The sequence below is a fragment of the Podarcis vaucheri genome, assembly GCF_965113315.1.
Source record: "Podarcis vaucheri genome assembly, chromosome: 16".
Taxonomy (NCBI): domain Eukaryota; kingdom Metazoa; phylum Chordata; class Lepidosauria; order Squamata; family Lacertidae; genus Podarcis; species Podarcis vaucheri.
Genome location: NC_138754.1, coordinates 6,883,407 through 6,901,873, shown reverse-complemented (window position 1 = coordinate 6,901,873; position 18,467 = coordinate 6,883,407). Strand labels below are relative to the sequence as shown.

Genomic DNA, 18,467 nt, shown 5'->3' with positions numbered 1-18,467 from the left:
CCTTTACCTTTAACCATTTAAATAAACCCAGCCTTAAATAACCCCAGTTAGATAATTAAGAAACTGCCTTGTACAAAGTCAGGCCACTGGTCTACCTAACTCAATATGGTCTACATTGGCTGTAGCATCTCCCAGGGTTTGCGATAGGAGTCCTTTTCCTAGCACTCCCTAGGGATGATAGGGATTGATCCTGGGACCTTTTGCATGCAAAGCAGATGTTCTACAACTGAGCTACAGCCCTTTCCTCAAAAAAAAAGCTGGAATTTGTGCAGAGGAGGGCAACCAAGATGATCAAGGGTCTGGAAAACAAGCTTTATGAAGAATGGTTGACGGAGCTGGGCATATTTAGCTTGGAAAAGAGGAGAATGAGATATGACAGCCCTCTTCAAATATCTCAAGGGTTTTCACATGGAAGAGGGAACAAACTTGTTTTTCTCTTCCTCTTGAGGGTAGGACTTCAAACAATGGCTTCAAGTTAAAATAAAGGAGATTCCAACTAAACATCAGGAAGTACTTTCTGACAGTAGGAGCTGTTTGACTGTGAAACAGTCTCACACAGGAGGTTGTGGACTCTCCTTCCTTGGAGGTTTTGAAGCAGACGTTGGTTGGCCATCTGTCATGGATGCTTTAGCTGAGATTCCTGCATTGCAGGGGGTTGGACTAGATGACCATAGGGGTCTCTTCCAACTCTACAATTCTATGATTCTATGAAAAGGTAACTCAAAACAGAACTTCTGGGTCAGCGCCATCGGTGAATGGCGGAGGAAGCCTGGGAACGTGGGGTTCGGCAGGGCACCAGGAGCGCCCCCCTACGCACCGGGAACCCCATTTTGGGGCTCTGGAGTGAAGTGGGGTGAGCGGCGCGGTGCTGCGAACTGATTGCTATTTTTACGGCATGAAGCGCTGACTTTTTCCTGTGGACAATTGGATTTAAAACAAGTACCCGTGAGTAGAAACGGAAAATTGGATCAAGAAATATCTTAATTTGGCACCGAAGCGGGAAGGTTCAAAACAGGAAGTCCGCCTTCCGCCTTCTGTATATAGACTAAAGCAAACACTTTTTAAGCTAAAGTCTGGAAAGCCGTTAAAAAAGTCTAAATTCCCTTCATCTATAATTACTGAAACCCCCTTGGAAGTAGGAGAAAAGGGGGGAGAACTTTGTTTAACCCCTGCAGGAGAGGGAGTGAAGAAGGATAAGTTTCCACCGTCTCTAACCTGGAAACGGGGTGTCAGAGACAGAAATAGTTGGAGAGGTTCATTGACTGTGAATGGAACACTTTGACAGATAGCTAAAGAAGAGAAATAAACTGATTCCAATGTTGCCTTTTGCATTCTAAGGAACAAAATATCTGAAAAATATCTGAAAAATGAAAGTAATTTTCCTTTGTTGGACTTGCCTTAAAAAAATGGATACAAATAGAAATTGTCTCCCCTAGAGGGAGCTTGTTAAATTGTTGCTGCAGTCTACGTGAGGACTCAACAGCTGTGAGATTAAGATCGTGGGACTAGTCTTTTCTGACCTTGACTAAAGATGAGCTGGGAGGAAGACTGGGTGCTTGCTTTATGCAAGACAAGTTCCTTGCTGGAACAGATGCACAAGAAGATGGATTTGATGAATGATAAAATGGACTTGATGACTGTTGTGGTTAACAACTCTGGACAAACAGGGAACATTGATACAGAAATCATTCAGGGACCAACTCATGAACCTGTACTGATTGGGCAAGTGCAGAAAATAATGGAGGAGGATGCGGTTGCACCTCAAATAATACAAATGGAGAAACCTGAGGCCCTACAGGAGCATAAGCCACTGCCATTGAAGATGGAAGTTGGATTGGGCCAGGGGGAGTCTGGAGCTGAGGAGGTTCCTAATTTTGGAGAGACCTTGAAATATGTTTTTAAATACTTTTTGGATTACACTGATGACTGTGGGGAGTGGGACTGTGGGGAATGGGTGGGTTTGATGAAGGGAGATGGAGACAATTTTGGGTTGGAACCCCCCAGAGACCTACTCCTCAATGTGAAGGGAAAGAAATTAAGAAAGAGACCAACAAATGACAAGGAAAAGGGCAAGTATAAACAAGAAGAAGAAGATCTGCAGAAGGAACATGGAAGAGACTTAAGACCCTCGTACATTCTCTTCAAAGCCATAGCACCTGTTGATCTGTCTGAAATGAACATACAAAGGCATCTTTACATATTATTAATTTTTTATTAACTCCTTTGGTGGAAGAATGAGAATGCAAAGATCAAAAGGGTGAGAATGGGAAAGAAGCTTTGTGGGGAGCAGAGGAAATGCCAACTCTTTTGCCCCATTTTTCTTTCTTATTAAAACAATTAGAGGGCATGATGCAATTCATAAATTGCTTGCTAATTAAAGGCTCAGGGAAAGGGGGTGTATCCCAGCTAGCTGTGAGGCCATCAGGGGATACAGTCAAAAGAGTATAAAAGGGCTCCCTGGGCTGAGATATCCCAACAGCTTTCCTTGACTTGATCTCCTTCTCTCCATTTGTACTCAGAGACTTTGGTAAGTCAAATGTGTGCATGTATGTTAAGATCTTGTCTTTATGTGGTGTTTTTTTTTTTGCACTGCTTAGAGGGTTCAGCTGGATGTGGGTGGCACTATGGGTTAAACCACAGAGCCTAGGAATGCCGATCAGAAGGTCGGCGGTTCGAATCCCTGCGACGGTGTGAGCTCCCGTTGCTCGGTCGCTGTTCCTGCCAACCTAGCAGTTCAAAAGCACGTCAGAGTGCAAGTAGATAAATAGGTACTGCTCTGCGGGAAGGTAAACTGCATTTCCGTGCGCTGCTCTGGTTCTCTAGAAGCGGCTTAGTCATGCTGGCCACATGACCCAGAAACTGTACGCCGGCTCCCTTGGCCAGTAAAGCGAGATGAGCGCCGCAACCCCAGAGTCGGTCACGACTGGACCTAAGGTTCAGGGGTCCCTTTACCTTTATGTTGCTATTCCATCAGGAATCCTCCACCCACCATTTTGTTGGCTGACTTATTTTCTATGTATTTCTTCTGAACACAAAAGTTTTAGGAAGTTGCCTTACACCAAGACTAGAGTGTTCATCCATCCAGCACTGTAATGTTTGACTGGCTGCAGTTCTCCAGAGCTTCAAGGAAGGTTTTTCTTCCAAACCTTACCTGGAGATGCTGGGGAGTGAAGTCAGGACCTTCTGCATGCAAAGAAGATGCTCTAACAATTCACTATAGCCCTCTCCACCCCCATTGTTCAGCCCAGACACTGAGATCCAGCGCCCAGGGCCTTCTGGCGGTTCCCTCATTGCGAGAAGTGGGGTTACAGGGAACCAGACAGAAGGCCTTCTCGGTAGTGGCGCCTGCCCTGTGGAATGTCCTCCCTTCAGATGTCAAGGAAATAAGCAGCTATCTTATTTTTAAAAGACATCTGAAGGCAGCCCAGTTTAGGGAAGTTTTTAATATTTAATGCTGTCCAGAGTGGCTGGGGAAACTCAGCCAGATGGGCGGGGTATAAATATATTATTATTATTATTATTATTATTATTATTATTATTATTATTATTACATCTTATAGCATTCTTTCAAAACTAGACATTTTTGTTTTCCTGTTGAGAGAGTCTTATTCTATCACAAGTTGTGCAAATCCAGCTTTCCTCATTGTAAAGTACAAATTTAGCATTAATGACTCTCCATGCATTGGGCTTGAAACACAAGACAGCATTTCACGGAATGTTTTTCAGATTTCCCCAGCAATGTAACCTTAGCAAAAATTCAATCAGGAAGATAAAAAAAACACAGCATAAGGGAGTATTAATTGCATAGGCTAATATACATTTGTTCTTCATGGAAGATTTGGCAGATGAAGAAAGTAATTATATAGGAAGCTGCCTTACAATTGATCCATCTAGTTCAGTATTGTCTCTTCTGACCGACTGAGGCTCTCCAGGGTTTCAGATGAGAGATTCTTTCCCAGCCCAACCTGCAGATTCCAGGGATCGAATGCAAAACATATGTTCTGCCAGTGAGTAATGGCCCTTCCTCTAGGAAAGAAAAAAAGATTCCTGCATTCATTGTTCCAGCTAAAGGTCTAGTTTAAATAGAAACTTAGGGAGTTGCTTTTTACCAAGACAGACCATTGGACCTCCTAGTTCAGTATTGTCCTCACTGACTGGAAACTATTCTCCAGAGTTTCAGATAGAGGACATTCTCAGACATTCCTGGAGCTGCCAGTATTTGGATTTGGGACCCACAATGAAGAGAAGGGCTGCGGTGAAAGAAATAGAAGACAATAAGGAACCCAAGCATTAGGGCATAGCATAATAACTGTCAAAGGCAGCTGATTTAAATGTCCCCTCTGTTCCCTATTGAAGTAGCATTCCACATGTTCATTTTGTCCCATGGTCTTCTTGGTTTCAGACTCACCTCTACACAACAATGGCTGACTGTGGTCCATCCTGCGCTGTCCCATCCTGTGCTTCCACTCCCACTGTTGGGTTTGGATCAGCAGGAGGTCTTGGCTATGGGTATGGAGGTCTTGGCAATGGATATGGAGGTCTCGGCTATGGTTATGGAGGTGCTGAAAGAGCAAGCAACCTTGGAGTCCTGGCAGGAGTTGCCCCATCATGCGTCAACCAGATCCCACCAGCAGAAGTTGTGATCCAGCCACCTCCTGTAATCGTGACCCTCCCAGGGCCCATCCTCTCTGCCAGTTGTGAGCCTGTGTCTGTGGGAGGCAACACCCCATGTGCTGCTGGTGGTTATGGATTCGGATTTGGCAGAGGGCTCTATGGTGGTGCAGGTCTTCTGGGGTCTAGCTCTGGTGCTTTGGGGGGCCGTGGCCGTTATGGGTATGTGGGGCGTAGAGGCAGCATCTGCTATACCCCCTGCTAAGCTCTCACGGTCTGTCAACAAGGAGGAAAGAAAAAGAGATCTGTGGTGGACTATTTTGGTCTGATTTTAGATATGCTGAGCACCAAACTCCCTAGGCAATCCCAATGGGAGCTGGGAGACTGTTCTGCATCCCTTGTAATCAGACCCATCTAGAACATGCAGCTATTTTCAGTTTAATTTTATCTCACTTTTCCCTACTAGTTACTATGGTATTTATTTGCCTACATCTCTTTGAAACACACCAATTCGCATTGGGAAGAAAAGCACAAGATCCATTCACTATGTCTATGAAATTAGCATGCCAGTGTAAATATGTGTAATTGGGACTTAATGTAAAGGAAGGTGGAAAGAAAATGTTCTATAAATGTAGAACCCTCTACTCTACCTCCAACCTGAAAAAATAATTCTGAAGGAATTCCAGCTGTTCACTGGAATGTGTTCTTTTATGCTTTATTGTCTTCCAGTATGCTTAGTATTCACTTCAATACTTTTACTGTTTGAAATTCGCAATAAAACTTTTTCTGCATCATAGCACTGGCTTTCTGGTTTTCCTTTTATGTGGCAGCACAATGCCATACATGTGTATCAAGAAATAAGTTCCTTTCAATACAGTTCAATGGAACTTACTCAAAAGTAAGTAGGTTCAGGGTGACAACCTTAAGAACATAACACATATCCTCTTGGACTGGTTCAAGCATCCACCATCCTGTTAACAGTGCAGCAAGTATTTCCAGAACTTGCCACCTAGATATCATAGGAACCCTTGAATGTTGGAGGAGGTGCAGGAGATATCACGGGGTTACTTACCAACAGAGAATATTGATAAGGCATAGAACCAAGAAATCCAGAGAGGTATCACTGTTATTTTAAGATGGTCTGCTCAGCAATAGGGGGAAATTTCAAATTTGGATTTGAGGGACATTTAATGAACATTCCATTCATTTCTTAGATTCTGTAGAACAAATTCATTTACTGATACCAAATATCTATAAAAATTGACCACTGGTTTTTTTAGTCTCAAAGGATTTAACCAATTGTTCTAGTACCTCTGGTGTCTTAGATGCTAGGAAGGCTGCCAAAGGCCTGAGAGAAGAGGAATGTTCTTGCCTGGCACTTAAAGATATGTAATGAAGGCATCTATTGAACCTCCTTGGGGAGAGCAGTCCAAAAACAGAGAACCATAAAAGAAAATGACCATTTTCTTGTTGCTGTCCTTCAGACGTCTCATGGAGGAGGTACCTGAAGAAGGGTCTCAGTTGGTGATCACAGGGACTGGGTCAGTTCATATGGGCAGCGCTGGTCCTTGAGATATTGCAGTCCTGAGCCATTTAAGGCTTTATTGGGTCAGGAAACTAATTAGCAGCCAGTGGAGTCAGGCTAGGATTGGTGTTATATGCTCAAACTGTCCTGCCCCAGTGAGCAACCCAGCCACCAAATTCTGCACCAGCTGATGTTTCTGAACTGTTTTCAGAGGCAGCTTCACATACAATGCATTGCAGAAATCTCACCTAGTGTTAGAGGCAACAGAGGTTCGGCCAATGATGGCCAAACTTGGCCCTCCAGGTTTGGGACTACCATTCCCATCATCCCTCACCACTTGTCCTGTTAGCTAGGGATCATAGGAGTTGTAGTCCCAAAACAGCTGGAGGGCCAAGTTTGGCCATCACTGGGTTAGGCTATCCCTGTTCAGATAGGAGCACAGCTGGCTCACCAGCCAAATCTGATGGAAGGGACTCCATGCCACCGAGGCCAACTGAACCTCAAGTGACAGCAGTGGAACCAGAAGGACCCTCCAAGCTACGTGTCTGTTCCTTCGGGGGCCATGTAACCCAATCAAGAGCAAGCCACCTCCCATCTATCCAGTCTATGGACCACCCACTAACTGTACCTCAGTCTTATCTGGACTGAGCTTCAGTTTGTTGGCTCTCATCCAGTCCATTACCAAGGAAGAAAACTGCCCAGCACATCCACTGACAAGCCTTGAGATATAAAAGAGAAGTAGAGCTGTGTGTCATCGGCATATTGCTGATGACCAGGGCTGTCTTAAGCAAATTCAGCGCTGTGGTGCAAGGCTCCCCCTGGCACCCACCCCCATTGTCGACCTTTTTTGGGGGGAGGACAGCGCTGCCGGCGGGGCTGGAGGAGGCGGGCAGTGGCTGGAGGGCGGCTCCTCCGGCGGGGAAGAGGCGGAGGCTGGACGCAGTGCCTCCCAGCTCAGCTGGCTGCTTTGTGCCAAGGTGGCCACGCCAGGCGGAGGCTCTGAGCATGGCACTGCTTTGGGCGCAGCCAGCGAGCTGATGTGGGGAGGCACCGCGTCCAGCCACCGCCTCTTCCCTGGCACCCTCCAGAACTTGGCACCCTGGCGTCCTGCGCTACTAGCCTCTAAGGGTAAGACGTCCCTGCTGGCGATGTCCAAAACTCCAGATAACCCCACTCAGCAGTTTCATGTGGATATTAAACAGCATGAGGGATAAAATCAAACCCTTCATGGACCTCACAGAGCCAAAGAGCACTCCCCAAGCATCAGCTACTGTAAGTCTAAGTAGGACAGGAACCACTGCAGAACAGTGCCACTCACGCTTAACTTAGGCTGGATCTAGACACATCAAAGAAGCGTTTCCGTGAACCCCGTTGCAAACTTTTCATGAGAAATTGGGTTGGCAAAAACAGGACTCCCCAGTGCCATCTGGTGTCACAGTGTTAGAATGCATTGTTGTTGTTTAGTCGTTTAGTCGTGTCCGCCTCTTTGTGACCCCCTGGACCAGAGCACCCTAGGCACTCCTGTCTTCCACTGCCTCCCGCAGTTTGGTCAAACTCATGCTGGTAGCTTCGAGAACACTGTCCCACCATCTTGTCCTCTGTCGTCCCCTTCTCCTTGTGCCCTCCAGCTTTCCCAACATCAGGGTCTTTTCCAGGGAGTCTTCTCTTCTCATGGGGTGGCCATACATAATAAGACAATGACCTATCCCCCACAACAGCATATGAATCAACAGCAGTTTTCATGACACATGAAGGAAGATAATGACATGATAAAATGCAAAACAGTAACTATTAATTACGTAAAGGTAAATGTAACCTGACCATGGTGGGTGGGGCTATGGGGATGGCCTCCTTGGAAGCTCTTGGGGCTATGGTCTGAGAAGGGGTGGGCTCTCTGGAAGGAGGGCTCTGCAGTGGCGTCGTGGCAGCGTGTGCTATTAGGCCTATTGAACTTGTGAAGAAAATCTGTGTGGTAATGATTTGAATGACCCTGACCCTATCCATTATTGAGTGTCTCACCTTGGATTCTGTGAAATCTGAGTTTCTGGGACCGTCATCTAAGCCAACAGCATTTACACGAGTCTCTGCCAACTTTCCTTTCTCCTGCTTTCCCACTATGTGTCCCGAAAGCCTCCAGACCAAGAAGAAGTTCAAAGCCGCATTGTATACTGTGTGCCTTTGCCTTGTTCCTGTCCTGCTTCTTTTACAATTGCCTGCTTGAAGCTTTTCATATTTCCATTAAAGTTCATTCTGAATCAACTCTCTCGGTTTGGCGCCTCATTGCGACATTATCTTTTTTTATCAGTGCAAGCATACACTTTCACACAAGTTGCACTTGGTGGAACATCTCTTACAAGGAGATAAGGGCAGGCCTGATGGATCAGATCAAAAGCCCATCTAGACCCTGTTCTCACACAGGCCAAACAGTTGACCCAATGGGAAGCTCACAAGCATGTCATAAGTGCAACAGCAACACTCCCCACTTGTGATTCCAAGCAACTGGTATTCACATATAGGCTACCCCAACAGTGGGAAGAGGACATAGACATAATGGCTGGTAGTCACAGATGGCTTTATCCCCCATGAATTTGTCTAATCCTGTCTTATAGCAATCCAATTTACTGGCCATCTCTTAACCATTGTGTGAAAGAATTTTGTAGTTTAATTATGCCCTATTCGAAGAAGTCGTTGATTTTTTTCAGTCCTGGATCTTCTGACATTCAACTTCATTGGCTGGCCTCAAGTTCTAATATTATAAGAGGAGATAAGCAAAAAAATTAAAACAAACATATCAAGCTACCATATGAGAAAAGCTCAAGAATTCTTTAAAGCAGCTAAGAGACACACAAAAATGACATGCATTGCAGCAAATAAAAGTTCGGCATTTAAAAACAACTAACCATTTCAATGGGGATGCGGGTGGCACTGTGGGTTAAACCACAGAGCCTAGGACTTGCCAATCAGAAGGTCAGCAGTTCGAATCCCCAAGACGGGGTGAGCTCCCGTTGCTCGGCCCCAGCTCCTGCCAACCTAGCAGTTTGAAACCACGTCAAAGTGCAAGTAGAGAAATAGGTACCGCTCCGGCGGGAAGGTAAACGGCGTTTCCGTGCGCTGCTCTAGTTCGCCAGAAGCGGCTTAGTCATGCTGGCCACATGACCCGGAAGCTGTACGCTGGCTCCCTCGGCCAATAAAGCGAGATGAGTGCCGCAACCCCAGAGTCGGCCATGACTGGACCTAATGGTCAGGGGTCCCTTTACCTTTAACCATTTAAATAAACCCAGCCTTAAATAACCCCAGTTAGATAATTAAGAAACTGCCTTGTACAAAGTCAGGCCACTGGTCTACCTAACTCAGTATGGTCTACATTGGCTGTAGCATCTCCCAGGGTTTGAGATAGGAGTCCTTTTCCTAGCACTCCCTAGGGATGATAGGGATTGATCCTGGGACCTTTTGCATGCAAAGCAGATGTTCTACAACTGAGCTACAGCCCTTTCCTCAAAAAAAAAGCTGGAATGTGTGCAGAGGAGGGCAACCAAGATGACCAAGGGTCTGGAAAACAAGCTTTATGAAGAATGGTTGACGGAGCTGGGCATGTTTAGCTTGGAAAAGAGGAGAATGAGATATGACAACCCTCTTCAAATATCTCAAGGGTTTTCACATGGAAGAGGGAACTAACTTGTCTTTCTCTTGCTCTTGAGGGCAGGACTTCAACCAATGGCTTCAAGTTAAAATAAAGGAGATTCCAACTAAACATCAGGAAGTACTTTCTGGCAGTAGGAGCTGTTTGACTGTGAAACAGTCTCACACAGGAGGTTGTGGACTCTCCTTCCTTGGAGGTTTTGAAGCAGACGTTGGTTGGCCATCTGTCATGGATGCTTTAGCTGAGATTCCTGCATTGCAGGGGGTTGGACTAGATGACCATAGGGGTCTCTTCCAACTCTACAATTCTATGATTCTACGAAAAGGTAACTCAAAACAATACCAATTAAAACCTGCTTTATTTTAAAAAATATACACTGCTGAGACAATTCTCATTTCAATGGAAATTGTATTCCATCATTTGGGAGAATCATAGAAAAGGCCTCACCTCTTCGGCCCATAAACCAATTTGACCTGAAGGATAATGGTACAGATATACCTCTGTAACAGCCTCCTTTGGGTGTAACTGTTTTTGTCTAAGGCAGGTACCTGAAGCCAACGAGATATCATTGGACCACAGCTCTCATCAGCCCCAGACCAACAGTCATACTTGCTAGGACTGGTGGGTACTATATGTAGTTATTCAATAGCTGGAGGACCTCAGCTTTCACATCCTTTGTCTAAGATCAGGGTCAGCCTTGATCTCAATTACAGCAAAGCCCTAACCAAATCAATCTAAGTCCTATTGAATTCAATGGGGCTTACTGACAGGTAAGCAGGGTTAGGACAAGTAAGCCTCAGGCAAGTAAGATGGAGGTTGGGTAGGTGGTTCCAGGCTTGATTCTAAAGTTGCATCCCTAGCAAGCCAAGCACAAATATCCCATCTCTTTGTTCCAAGTGTTAGAATTACTAACTTGCAATGCTAAAGCAATAACTCCCAAAGTGAGTGGAATCACTCCAAGGGAGGCAGTGGGGTAATCCAGGGAGGTGCTAAAAGGCAAGCAGGTAGCAGAGGGGCATTGGAGATGTAATTACCAGGTTGTAAAAAGCTGGTATCCCTGGATCAAGTTCATAAATGTTGTTGAATTAATTAAACTAAATAGTTTTAATAGGATTTTGAAAGGCTGTTGTCTTGCCAAAGGGAAGGTGGTTCTTTTAAAATGCGATTCAGAAGCAATGCAAATTCACACAAGTGAGTGAGAAGATTAAAAGATTTTATCCTAAAACAGCAAGCAAGCACTTCAATCTGCCACTTGGAAGCCCTCAAGAAGCGGCGAAGTGACTCCTCCAGGTAGCCTCAGTTTGCACGGCTCTGCGGCCAATCAGTCCATGCATGAGCTTCAAAAAAACTCTGCCCCAACCATCCAATTTTATAGATAGCCACCACCTCCCATTGCCTAACTTCCTCAAAACAATGTCCAACATCAAAGAAGGGACCCAGCATTATCCTCCACAACTTATTAAGGCAGCTGGGGGGGCAGGGCTTCACCTCCTCCCAATGTACTCAGGACATTAAAGACTGTTCTCACACCATCAAAATACTTAACAAGAGCAAGGGAGAGGGAAGGAACAGAGGCAGGAAGGGCTCCGTGTCACATCACTAGTTCCTCAATACATTTTGTCTTCCAGATGCATTTTCCATACAGCAGTGTAATTAATAGTTACTGTTTGGAATTTTATCGTGCCATTATCTTCCTTCATGTGTCATGAAAGCTGCTGTTCTGAAAAATGCTTGTCTAAGGGACTCAGCTACACTGGCAAAGAAAAAGCGCTTTATATGTGTTGTTTATGCACTCTAACACTGTGACACCAGATGGCGCTGGGGAGTCCTGTTTTTGCCAACCCAATTTCTCATGCAAAGTTTGCAACGCGTTTCACGGAAACGCTTCTTTGATGTGTCTAGATCCAGCCTAAGTTAAGTGTGCGTGGCACTGTTCTGCAGTGGTTCCAGTCCAACTTGGACCTCCAGTAGGTGATGCTTGGGGAGTGCTCTTTGGCTCTGTGAGACCCATGAAGAATTCGATTTTATCCCTCATGCTGTTTAACATCCACACGAAACTGCTGAGTGGGGTTATATGGAGTTTTGGCGTATATCGACAGCAGTGGCATCTTACCCATAGAGGCTAGTGGTGAGGGGTGCCAGGGCGCCATGTTCTGGAGGTCGCCAGGGAAGAGGTGGAGTCTGGACGTGGCACCTCCCAACATCAGCTCTCCGCCCTCTCCCGCCTCCCCCATGCTGTGCTGAAGCAGCGCTGCATCCAGAGCCTCTGCCTGCCATGTCCACCGTGGCATGAAGTGGCCAGCTGAGCTGGAAGGCGCCAAGTCCAGCCTCCGCCTCTTCCCCACTGGAGGAGCCGCCGTCCAGCCGCTGCCCGCCTCCTGCAGTGCCATCCTCCCTGAAAAAAGGTTGACAACTCTGGGGAACGGGGGCGGGGCACAGAGGGAGCTTTGCATCACAGCGCCGAATATGCTTAAAACAGCCCTGGTCATCAGCAATATGCTGATGGCACACAGCTCTACTTCTCTTTTATATCTAAAGGCTTGTCCGTGGATGTGCTGGGCAGTTTTTTTCCTTGGTAATGGACTGGATGAGAGCCAACAAACTGAAGCTCAGTCCAGATAAGACTGAGGTACAGTTAGTGGGTGCTCCATAGACTGGATAGATGGGAGGTGGCCTGCTCTTGATGGGGTTACATAGCCCCTGAAGGAAGAGACATGTAGCTTGGGGTGTCCTTCTGGTTCCACTGCTGTCACTTGAGGTTCGGTTGGCCTCGGTGGCATGGAGTCCCTTCCAACAGATTTGGCTGGTGAGCCAGCTGTGCTCCTATCTGAACAGGGATAGCCTAAGCCAGTGATGGCCAGACTTGGCCCTCCAGCTGTTTTGGGACTACAAATAATCTTTAACAGACTGTTGTATTTTAATAGTCTGTTGGAAGTAGCCCAGAGTGGCTGGAGAAACCCAGCCAGATGGGCGGGGTATAAATAAATTATAATTATTACTATTACTATTATTACTACTACTAGCTAATAGGACCAGTGGTTAGGGGTGATGGGAATTGTAGTCCCAAAGAGCTGGAGAACCAAGTTTGGCCATGAGTGGCCTAACCTCTGTTGCCTCTACCACTAGGTTAGATCACTGCAATGCATTGTATGTGAAGCTGCCTCTGAAAACAGTTCAGAAACATCAGCTGGTGCAGAATTTGGTGGCTGGGTTGCTCACAGGGGCAGGACAGTTTGAGCATATAACACCAATCCTAGCCTGACTCCACTGGCTGCTAATTAGTTTCCTGACCCAATAAAGCCTTAAAAGGCTCAGGACTGCAATATCTCAAGGACCACCTCTGCCCATATGAACTGACCCAGTCCCTGTGATACCATCTGAGACCCTTCTTCAGGTACCTCCTCCATGAGACGTCTGAAGGACAGCAACAAGAAATTGGTAATTTTCTTTTGTGGTTCTCTGTTTTTGGACTGCTCTCCCCAAGGAGGTTCAATAGATGCCTTCATTACATATCTTTAAGTGCCAGGCAAGAACATTCCTCTTCTCTCAGGCCTTTGGCAGCCTTCCTAGCATCTAAGACACCAGAGGTACTAGAACAATTGGTTAAATCCTTTGAGACTAAAAAAAAACCAGTGGTCAATATTTATAGATATTTGGTGTCAGGTAATCAATTCGATATACAGAATCTAAGAAATGAATGGAATGTTCATTAACTGTTCCTCAAATCCAGATTTGAAATTTCCCCCTATTGCTGAGCATACCATCTTAAAATAACAGTGATGCTTCTCTCTGGATTTCTTGGTTCTATGCCTTATCAGTATCCTCTGTTGGTAAGTAACCCCGTGATATCTCCTACACCTCCAACATTCAAGGGTTCTGATGATATCTAGGTGGCAAGTTCTGGAAATACTTGCTGCACTGTTAACAGGATGGTGGGTGCTTGAACCAGTCCAAGAGGATATGTGTTAGGTTCTTAAGGCTGTGACCCTGAACCGACTTACTTTTGAGTAAGTTGCATTGAACTGTATGGAAAGGAATTTATTTCTTGGTAGACATGTATAGGATTGTGCTGCCACATAAAAGGAAAACCAGAAAGCCAGTGCTATGATGCAGAATTTTTTTATTGCGAATTTCAAACAGTAAAAGTATTCAAGTGAATACTAAGCATACTGCAAGACAACATAGCAAAAAAGAACACATTCCAGTGAACAGCTTCTCCTTTAGAATTATTTTTTTCAGGTTGGAGGAAGAGTAGGGGGTTCTACATTTATAGAACGTTCTTTCCACCTTCCTTTACATTAAGTCCCAATCACACATATTTACACTTGCATGCTAATTTCATAGACATAGTGAATGGATCTTGTGCTTTTCTCCCCAATGTGAACTGGTGTGTTTCAAAGAGACGTAGGCAAATAAATATCATAGTAACAAGCAGGGGAAAGTAAGATAAAATTAAACTTGAAACAGCTGCATGTTCTAGATAGGCCTGATTACAAGGGATGCAGAACACGATCCCAGCTCCCATTGGGATTGCCTAGGGAGTTTGGGTGCTCAGCATGTCTAAAATCAGACCGAAATAGTCCACCACAGATCTCTTTTTCTTTCCTCCTTGTTGACAGACCGTGAGAGCTTAGCAGGGGGTATAGCAGATGCTGCCTCTACGCCCCACAAACCCATAACGGCCACGGCCCCCCAAACCACCAGAGCTAGACCCCAGAAGACCTGCACCACCATAGAGCCCTCTGCCAAATCCACCGCCAAATCCGCTGCCAAATCCGGATCCATAACCTCCAGCAGCACATGGGGTGTTGCCTCCGACAGACACAGGCTCACAACTGGCAGAGAGGATGGGTCCTGGGATGGTCACGATGGAGGCAGGTGGCTGGATGACGACCTCTGCTGGTGGGATCTGGTTGACACATGAAGGCTGGACTCCAGAAAGAATACCAAGACTGGCAGATGGGACGCCGGATCCAACCAGGGCACCAGAGCCATAGCCAGAACCATAGCCAAATCCACCACCAAGGCCACCGCCAAGGCCACCGCCAAATCCACCGCCAAGGCCACCGGCAAAACCACAGCCGGCTGGTCCAAAACCAACGACTGGGGTGGAAGCACAAGATGGGACGGCGCAGGAAGGTCCACAGTTAGCCATGGTTGAGTCTGGAAAGACATAGGCAGGCACATATTATAGCCAAGAAACATTGCAATTCACAACAGCAATGAAAACTATGGGTTGCCTCCAACTACCAATCTGAGTCGACATGTCTATTGATTAAATGGGTCTACATGGAAAAACATGGAATACATGGAGAAACATGGAATACAGCCCTATGTATTCTCAGTGGCACAGTATATCAAGAGAGGGATATACCAGACCATGTACTGAGCATCTTTATTTTCCCCCTGGTTAGATCTGAAGCTGGTGTTGCCAGTCTTTTGAGGCCAGCAGGTACATTTTATTCTTGACAATAGTTCTAATGGAGGGATGGTAGAAGTGGCCTATCAGAAATTGACTGCCATATCTGAAGAACCGGGAAAAGAAGCAGGGACGTAATTTTAGTTCAGCAACACCTGTGGACTCAAGGTTGAAACACTGGTGCAGGGAGTTCGGAGCTAGATGATCTAACGACCAATACCATGATGGTTATGCTCTGCCTCACCAGTTACAAGCAGCATGCTTCTGAATACCAGCTGCTGGAAACTTCAGAAAGGGAGAGTGCCATTGCATGTGGGTCTTACGGATGGGCTTTCAACAGGCATCTGATTGGCCTGTGTGAGAACAGGAGGATGCTGAACTAGATGGTTCAACAGGCTCTTCTTAAAGCTTGCAACATATACAAGGTTCAGACTATTTATTGAGGCGTTTCAGTGAGGATAGTGGCGAAAACACGGCAAAGAATGGAGCTATACGCTATGCAAAAGCTTCATTAAGTTGTATTAACTGGCCTCAGTATATCATTGGCACATCCCCTACCATAGTCTAGGGTAGGAATGGAACCTAAGAAGATGTCCCTGCTCCAGATGATCTACCATTGAGCTATAGCCCTCACTGAGGTTTCAGAAAGGGTGGCATTCCCATCCCTACTTGGGGATGCCGGGCATTCATCTGGGAACCTTCTGCCAGCACAGCAGATGCTCTGTCCCAGAGCTACAGCCCTTCCCTTAAGGATGACTTACCTGTCTCTTGGAGGAGCTGGAGATGAATGAGAAGGTTTGTCAGGTGAAGTTGTAGAGAGAACCTGGGATGGCATGAGCTTTTATACCATTTTTCCAGAAGCAGTGCCAGTTAGGAAACGCCCCATGATGCTCAGAGGCTTTAATCAGCGGCAAACAAATTTCTTTTTATGCATCATGAGATCTCGTTGATGCTATTACTCACAGCATGCAAGGGAAATAATTAACAACGTGTCAGTGTTTTTTCTTCCCTTCCAGAATGGCTTGTGGGCATTTCTGGTACTTTTTTCTCTCTCCCCCCCCCCATCACCTGATCCTCCTGGGGAATGCTATGAACTGATTATGTATCTTCATCAATCAACATTGGTGTCCCACCATTCCAGGTGTCATAGTTTAGTGGCAGAGCACCTGTTCTGCATTCAGAAGGTTGCCAGGTTCAATCCCTGGCATCTACAGGTAGGGATGGGAATGTCCATGCTGAAACCCTGGATAGTTGCTTCCGGTCAGTGTAGACCAATGGTGGGGAAATCTCAGGCTCAGGGGAAATGTAGCCATCTCAACCTCTCTATCTGGCTCTCAGAACTCTCCCTATTTGGTGCCACCTTCCAGCACCAATGCCAAGTACATCCTTTGAATGCAGAAGCTCTCAGATTCAACCCCTAACTTTTCCAGGTAGGGCTGAGAGAAACCACCATACAGAACCCTGAAGCAGCACTGCCAAGCGGCATAGACAATACTGAGATAGAACCAATGGCCTGACTAGAACCTAAGGGAGCACTTGATCTAAGGCAGTGGTACCTCTGGTTACGTACTTAATTCGTTCCGGAGGTCCATTCTTAACCTGAAACTGTTTTTAACCTGAAGCACCACTTTAGCAAATGGGGCCTCCTGCTGCCGCCACACTGCCGGAGCACAATTTCTGTTCTCATCCTGAAGCAAAGTTCTTAACCTGAAGCATCATTTCTGGGTTAGCGGAGTCTGTAACCTGAAGCATATGTAACCCAAGGTACCGCTGTTAGTCTATAAACATTTTTCTTTGAAACTTTGAGACTGTGGGAACAGTCCGCCTAAGGGCCCCTTGCTTGGCTGGCCTACCCAGACTGGTATTTGTGGTAGGAGGAGAGTAAAGACCCATTGACATACATGCAAATAAAACATACAAAAGTATAATTGAAATCACTGAAATAGTCTGGCTTCTCTTCAGCTCTATGCTTTATGTTTGCCTTAGAGTATTTGGCATGTGTCATTAAAGTCATGGATACCTCTTGATATCCTTGTTGAAGTTCATTCAGATATAATCCCCAGTCGTATTGAAGTTCATTCAGATATAATACCCATTGGATACCATTTTGAAGATATCAGCAATGCATTTTCTAGACGCAGAGGAACATAGCTTGGCTCCCAATGTAGAAAGGTGCTTTCTACCAAGACAGAACACTGAGGTCCATATAGCTTAGTGCTGATTACGTTGACAGGCATCTCCAGGGTTTCAGACAGGTGACAATTCCCAGCCCTACCTGGGCATTCTAAGGATTGAACCTGGGACCTTCTCCATGCAAAGCATGGACTCGATCAGTGAGCTATAACGGAAGGCAGAAAGAGCATCCATCTTGACAGTGTATCAGCATTGATGGAGCATAGGGGACAATAAAGGATTCTTGGCAACATCCCAGAATCCTCACAGCTGTGGAACGGGTATTATGTGGCAGCAACAGAGATGTATGATGGAAGGGAGATTATTGATTCTTATTCAAATAAGTCTTAATCATAGTAGACATACTGACATAATTGGACAAGGTACTCAGGGCCATCAGAGTAATCAATCAGTTTCACTGGGTCTACCCTTGGTAAGTCTTCATTGGTTCTAGGGATAAGTGAAGCTATCTATTTCAGTCTCTCCTTTATCCAGTGTTAAGTTCCGTTATCCACATTTGTATATAATGTTGTGAAATTATTATTATTAGTAGTAGTAGTAGTATTTATTAATTAACATCATCATCATTTAAAAAAGCGCCTTCAGGAAAATTCATCAGCATTGCTCTGAACTTACATACAATATACACAATTTTACAACAGCACTGCAAAATTCAGAGAAGTGCAAATTTCGGAGTATGCTTTGCTTATGCAATGTAATTTAGGTAGGCTTCCCTTTGATTGTGATCTGTGCCATCCATAAAAGGGACTCATTTTTTTAAAAAAATAAATAAAATAAAATAAAATAAAACAAACTCAATTTGCATTGTGTGGGTGGGAGATCTTGAGGGGGCACATCTACTGGGGACAAAGCCCACACACAAAATATCTTGCCTCTTCATTCATTTCCTTTTCTCACTCTCAGCAAAACAAAATCAAACCCAGACAATCCACGTGTTTGGGGGTGCCCTGGAGCTTAAACATGGTGACATACCTGCTGTTTAATTTGCTTGTTTCTGTCAAACTAATTTTGAGAGATCAGAACCCCGATTAAGGGAATGAGCACTCTAATTATACTGGTAAGAAACCTGTCCTGCCCAA

At 45.4% G+C, this 18,467-nt stretch overlaps 1 long non-coding RNA gene across 1 annotated transcript; it reads right to left on the bottom strand.

Annotated features, from left to right (window-relative positions):
- Nucleotides 1-13,879: 13,879 nt before the first annotated feature.
- LOC309520696 lies at nucleotides 13,880-16,083 on the bottom strand. Its single transcript, XR_014214301.1, has 2 exons — nucleotides 15,957-16,083; nucleotides 13,880-14,939 (listed from the first exon to the last, which is right to left on the bottom strand). It is a non-coding gene; the product is annotated as an uncharacterized lncRNA (long non-coding RNA).
- Nucleotides 16,084-18,467: the final 2,384 nt, after the last annotated feature.